The 6719-nt window shown below is 49.3% G+C and overlaps 1 long non-coding RNA gene across 1 annotated transcript in view; it reads left to right on the top strand.

Annotated features, from left to right (window-relative positions):
- The first annotated feature begins 299 nt into the window (after window positions 1-299).
- The window catches only part of LOC107185171, a 20344-nt gene continuing 13924 nt past the window's right edge, over window positions 300-6719 (top strand). The window contains exons 1-2 of the long non-coding RNA XR_001516088.1: window positions 300-309; window positions 4798-4800. This is a non-coding gene — a long non-coding RNA (uncharacterized LOC107185171). The remainder of the gene's footprint in view (window positions 310-4797; window positions 4801-6719) is intronic.

Genomic DNA, 6719 nt, shown 5'->3' with positions numbered 1-6719 from the left:
TCACCTTGATGTCCCTCCTCTCCCTTTAGCCGTGTGTGTTGTTTGGCTATCGTCTGTTCCGTTTCCAGGAACCCTTTCTTGTGCCTCACTCGTCGATGGCATAGATAGATGCTGTTATCACTGGAGATGGTATCGCTGGTCTGGGTTCGTTCTCCCGGTTTCTGGATTGTCTTTACTTCCTACCGTCATTATTTTTCCAGGGGCGGGGAGGGGAGGGGCTCTTTGTTTTTTCATGTTGAGCTCTGCTCTCAAACATCTGCCGGTCCTCAGCTGGCTGTTTATATTTCATACAAGGTCTTGCAGGAGTGAGTGGGAAGCTCTCTGTGTGTTTTGAAAATTGACCCAAGGCCATATTTCGCTTTTGAAGACCTCATATGTCAATATCGCTTAGTCTTTATGTTGGGAGCGGGGAGGGACGGAGGGGGGGGGCGGCCCTTCATATTCTCTAAAGAAGACTCTCCTCTCTCCTGCAGGGGGCCGTGGGGAAATTAGAGAGGTGGTCCTAGGGCCAGCAGCTGGGATTCAAGGAGCAGGAGAGAGGAGCGACCATTTGATCTTTGAAAGGGGGAGGTGGGGGTGTTACTGGGATTTTCTGGGAAGACAGGGAGAAGGGAAAACTGGGTAGGTAGGGAGATGTATCGTATTGGTTATCTTGGTGGGAACCTATTCTTGTCTGGAAACTCCAACACTTTTATCGGCACATCCTATGTTACAACTTCCATCTCAGAGGGCAGCTAGGAGTAGGTTGTTACATTTCAAAGTTCCCCTTGAAACTTGTGGAGAGGCACAGATATTTGGACTTAATATAACCGTTGGAGGGTTTTTTCTTGGCATGTCCATCTTTTAAATGAGGTCGCTTTGCTACGTAAAACCTCATCATGAGTTGTTTCCGTGTTAAGCTTTTCTGTGACGCAAGTAAAAGGTGTTTATGGTAGATCATCTCGGCCAGGACCTGGCACGCTGTTTCTGTAAAGAGGCAGCTAGCACATATTCTAGCTTTTGTGGGCCTTATGGTCTTGGTTGTATATACTCAACACTGCTGTTGTAGTGTGAGGGTGGCCAGAGATGGTGCATAAATGAATAGACCTGGCTGTGTTCCAATAACACTTTATTTATAAAGAAAACAGGGGGTGGACCAGATTTGATTTGCATGCTATCATTCACTGATCCCTAAAATATTAAACACTAAAGTGAAGTTACCTGGAATCCTACCACCCAAAAGATAACGGATGTTAGAATGTGGGTCTGCGCCTGTCCAATTTTCACTCCGTGCATACTTATTTTATTTTCAAAATAAAATCACTGTCTATATACCATTCTGATCTGTTTTCCCCCCTTAATATTTTAAACATTTATGGCATTAACTCTTCCATAATATTACTTTTAACAGCGGTGAAATACTCCCTTACATAGATGCGCCACAATCTATACAGCTATTCTTCTTTTGCATGACTTCTTTTAGTTTTCAACGAGAGGACTAGTGCCGGGAGGGGCGGGGGCGGGGGGTGAGGGAAGGGATGCAGGAGGTGGGCTCTGAGTGGTCAGGAAGGATGAGGAATCTGCCCCACCCTGAGTAAATTCCAAGCTACAAAAGCCGTGGCTCGGCTGACTTTCCAATACTCTTTGGATGTTGGAACTTGTAGCAAAACATGCTTAGCATTCACACGTAGCAAAGGAACGGCTCCCGGGGACACCCTTCTGCTTTCGATGATTCCTTAGCAATAAGCCCTTTGAGACAACGTCCATTCGGGCTTCAACGTCCTCTCTCTGGGGGCCTCCTTCATATCAGGGCCTCTCACAGAGCACCAGGCAGCCCGAGGTGTCCAGGCGAAAGGCAGGAGGCTTCTCCGGCCGTCACCATCCCAAGGCTCCCTACGGCACATGCTCGCTTCCTCAGCTGAGAGGGACCAGGTATCTAGGAAGGCTTGCCGTTCTGTCACGGAGAATATGTCATCGGATCCCACCCATTTCACTGCAGACACGCAAGACACACACCAGAGAGAGGAAGTCCCCACAGAGCGTGGCTGGGAGGAGAACCCGGGATCTTCTCCTTCTGCTTCTCCCCCTCCTCCCTCTGTTCCTCTCTGCACTGAACACTTCAGGCCACCCCTCTGAGGGGCAGTGGATGGGTCAGAAAGGTCTGGAAGGATTTCTCTCTGGGAGACGCATTCCTGGATCCCTGCAGAAGCCGTGGCCATCCGTGGCTGTGTCTGGACACCTCTGTCTTGTGTGTGTGAAGAGTTAAAATGTTGGCTGGATGCAATCCCTCCCTGCACACACTCTCCCACCGCCTAGCAAGGCCCTTCCAGAAACGCCCTCCTCCATTATGCCGAAAGCATCTTTCTGGCCAGGCTGCCAAAGAACAGCGCGGGCACCCACTCCAAACTGGAACTCGCTTCCCTGTCCTCCCCGGCCGGACAGCCCTGGTGCGGCGCGAGATTTCTCCATTCTCCATGGATATTGGCAACGCTGGATTAGTGATGCTAAAGAGAAAAAAAAAATTATCTCTACAACCTATTGTCTTAGGTAAGATCGTATCAACCGCTCCAGATGGACCCATCTCTAAGAATAATTTCACTTCCCCTTATCACTGACAGGAATCACATTTACATATTCTACTGGTGGGCGAGATAATGCGGAGATGATGAATGTCCCGCGATGTCCAGATACCTGTAGACTGTTTGATCAATGTCTCCCCAAGAAAGTGTCTTTCAATCCGGTCACTCCAAGTCCAAAAACCCGCGGTGATTAATGTAACTAAATGTTCGGGGTCGGTGGAAGCTGCGCGCTCGGTTCCTGCGTCCCCGCCACACTAAAGTGGGGTCACGGAGGACTGGATTAGTCATGTGGAGAAAAAGTGCGGGCGTGTGCGTGTGCCTGTGCGTGTACGTGCGTGTGTGTGCTTTCAAATGTCCCCTAGTCATGTGGAGAAAAAGTGCGGGCGTGTGCGTGCGTGCGTGTGCTTTCAAATGTCCCCTTAAGGCAGCGGTTCTCAACCCGTGGGTCGCGACCCCTTTGGGGGTCGAATGACCCTTTCACAGGGGTCGCCTAAGACCATCGGAAAACACATATAGCATTACATATTGTTTTTGTGATGAATCACTATGCTTTCATGATGTTCAATTTCTAACAATGAAATTGGGGGTCACCACAACGTGAGGAACTGTATTAAAGGGGCGCCGCATTAGGAAGGCTGAGAACCACTGCCTTAAAGCAAGAGGCAGGCTCTCCCTGTGGGACTGCTCCTGCAGGGGCTCTGTAGGGAGAAAGACTCGCTCCATCTTTTCATGCAACTGTCAGTCCCACTTAGGAAACCAAGTGGGTTGGACGCTTTGCGCTGCCGTGGGGTTGGGAGAGAGTCTAATTTATTTCGCACATTTGTTAACCAGAAATATCTGGCTTCTCCAAGGTATCCCTGAGAGAGGCGCCGGCACCGGCTGGAATAAGGGACAAAAGGCGTGGGGTTAGATACGAGGCATTGTCTCCTTAACCCTCAAGATTCACTTAAATATTTCCTCTGGATTCCAAGTTGGGGTGCCAGTGCCTGGAGTCGGGATGCCTCAGTTTACCCATCTGTAACCCAGGGGTGATCATGGACGTCCCTTCAGGGTGGTTGGCAAGCTTCAAGGCAAAGACAGCTTTCCTGTGCTCCGTTCAGCGTTTGGCATTTAGCAGGAATTCAATCAGTTCTCGCCATTGTTATTGTCACGATTCATCCTCAAACTGGCTGGCTGCAATGACTCACACTCACGCATGTCTCACGCATGCTTCGTGCAAACAGCGAGCCTTCCTTCAGGTACTGCCTGACCAGGCTCCTCCTGCAAGGAGATCTCTTTTCCATTGGAAATACCTTTAAGGGAAATTATATTCAGCTTGAGTGCATTTGCATAATGATATGCATATCTGAAACCTGACTAAGCCAGGCTGCCCCTCACTGTGGGAGCTGAGGAGGCCATATTCAGGAATGCAAATGGCTTTGGGACTGGTCTCCACACCCTGGGTGGCTCCCAAGGAAGACACATGGGTCCTGATGAAATGGCCAAACCGGAAGACCCTAGAGCAGTGGTTCTCAACCTTCCTAATGCCGCGACCCTTTAACACAGTTCCTCATGTTGTGGTGACCCCAATTTCATTGTTACAAATTGAACATAATTAAAAAATAGTGATGAATCACAAAAACAATATGTAATTATATATGTGTTTTCTGATGGTCTTAGGTGACCCCTGCGAAAGGGTCGTTCGACCCCCAAAGGGGTCGCGACCCACAGGTTGAGATCCGCTGCTCTAGAGGAATGAAGAAAGAAATTCCAGAACCACGAACAGTGGTCCAATTCAGGAGACAGCGTTTGGCAAGGACGACCTAGGGGTGAGAGTGGTGGGAATTTTTCCAAGTTGAGGGTAGGTCCTGGGAAAGTCATTCAATCCATTCATTCCTTCACACCTTCATTCATTCCACAAACGTTTACTGCAATGCCGGGCCCGGTTCTAGGTGTTGGGATCATGCGGCAAGCGGGGCAGACCCAGTTTCTGCTCCCCCGAGGCTGGCATCCCAGCAAACGCTGACAAAGGTCACCCCGGCGAGGCGCGAATGCGTCCTGTGAGGAACGTGCAGCTGGCCTCGGCCTGTTCCTGGCTCTCCGTGCAGTGCAGAGGGGCTTCCCCCAGAAGCACTGCCAGCCGAGCCCATATTCTCCTCTCCCCTTTCCTGTCCCGCGTGGCTTTGGAACAATCGCACCCTCACCAAAGCCTTCTGCTTTTCTGGCACGTGAGACCCATGATGCCAAGGCCCAACACAAGCTGGTTTGAAAGGCAGGCCACCCAACAGTCATTCAGTCAAGCTCGGGTTCAACAAACACCCAGCGTGTCTGCTGCCCCCCGTCCCCTGTGCCGATCCCATGGCAGACATCACCAATCCATGGCGAAGCTGCCTCAGACACAGTCCAACTCCAGGCAGACCCTCTCAATCAAACCGAGCCAGCACGAGCGGGCTGGCCCTGGGCCCTCTGCACAGGATGGGATCACAGGAGTCTACGGAGATGGAAGCTCTCCTTGTTCATGGACACCATCAGAGGATGTCGCTGCTGAACTACCCATAAGATGGAGAGACCGCTATGTGATGACACGAGTCATATCTAAGCTTGCCCTTCCAACAGCCACACCCCCTTCCCATGGACCTCCGCCCTCACCAATGGCAGCTCCGGTCCCCCGACCTGGGACCCCCAGAGACCGGTGAGGCCAGACCCTGTGGCCTGGCTCATGCCACAGAGGCCCACAAACAGCCCCCTCTGAACTGTCAGCCAGGGGCAGCACTGCCCGGGCTTTGAGTCCAATCCACCGGAGTGTAAGCCCTGATTCTGGCCTTGCCAGCGACGCGCCCAACCGTAACCTCCCTGAGCCTTCGTCCCATCATCTATAACATGGGGGAAGTGATTCTTTCCAACCAACGGGGCGATGGCGATGTGAGTTGGTACCCTCCCAACCTGGCACACACTGAGCTCTCAGGAAAGGACATTTCCGGTTGGCATGATTGTTGGTATCTGCTCGCAGGAAAGCACGCGAACGCGGGGACCAGCACGCCAACTGCCTGCTAAATGATGCAGGCCCTGCCCTTTCCGACGGTGAACGCTCAGAGGAAGGCCCATGTGATTTTGCATTTGTCACCAACGGGCAGAGAGACCCAGGAGGCAGGGTGGCAGCGGGGGGACGTGTCTCTGGCGGAAAAAAAATATATAAAAAAACACACATTCGATAAATGGGAAAATTATTTAAATAAGCAATCCTGAGGAAAAAAACACGGAAGCCAATTTTGTTCATAAAACAACTGATTTACAGCACTCTCGCTAAGAGCAGCTTTTAACTCGAGCCTCAGAGAGCCTATTCATTATTCAGCAAAATATTCAAGATTAATAAAGGTATCTTTAATACTAATATGGCAGCGAGAGCTAATATATGTAAAATAATTATTATGAAAAGTATTATCAATATTTGGGGGAATAAGGTACATGCATAATGAATGAATTTTGCCCCTGGGTTTTGGCTTATATCTCGCCCTGATTTTGCATGGAGAAATTCTGCATTATAATGAAAGGCAAAATGATCACACATTATAACTGCGAGTTTTTTATCACTGCTGAGAAGGATCCTAAAACTGTCAGCTAAACAGGAAAGGAATATTTATATTCCATCTAAGCATGCCTATGGTGAGATTTATCATTCTTGGAGTGGTGGTACGTACTCAAACACCCAAATGTTCTCAAAATGATAATTATCGGCCTTGGAGAAATAAACAGAAAATTTTAAATAACCAAATACCGTAACAATTTACCAACTTTTAGGCAAAGGAACGGTGGCTTAGGTTTATTTTTTTTTCGGTCTTCACATTCCTGAGACTGAAATCCTTAGGTGTTTCTCCAATGGCCTAGACCAGTGGTCGGCAAACTCATTCGTCAACAGAGCCAAATAGCAACAGTACAACGACTGAAATTTCCTTTGAGAGCCAAGTTCTTTAAACTTAAACTATATAGGTAGGTACATTGTTATTAACTTAATTAGGGGACTCCTAAGGCTTAGGAAGAGCCACACTCGAGGGGCCAAAGAGCCGCATCTGGCTCCGAGCCGCAGTTTGCCAACCATGGGCCTATACACAAACAAAATCAAATAAAGGATTATTTTCATTTTCATGAGCCATGGAGGACCTTTCAACATTTAGGAAGCGCTTT

Source organism: Myotis davidii, unplaced genomic scaffold (genome assembly GCF_000327345.1).
Source record: "Myotis davidii unplaced genomic scaffold, ASM32734v1 scaffold328, whole genome shotgun sequence".
NCBI classification, from domain to species: domain Eukaryota; kingdom Metazoa; phylum Chordata; class Mammalia; order Chiroptera; family Vespertilionidae; genus Myotis; species Myotis davidii.
This window is presented reverse-complemented; position numbering and strand designations above follow the sequence as displayed.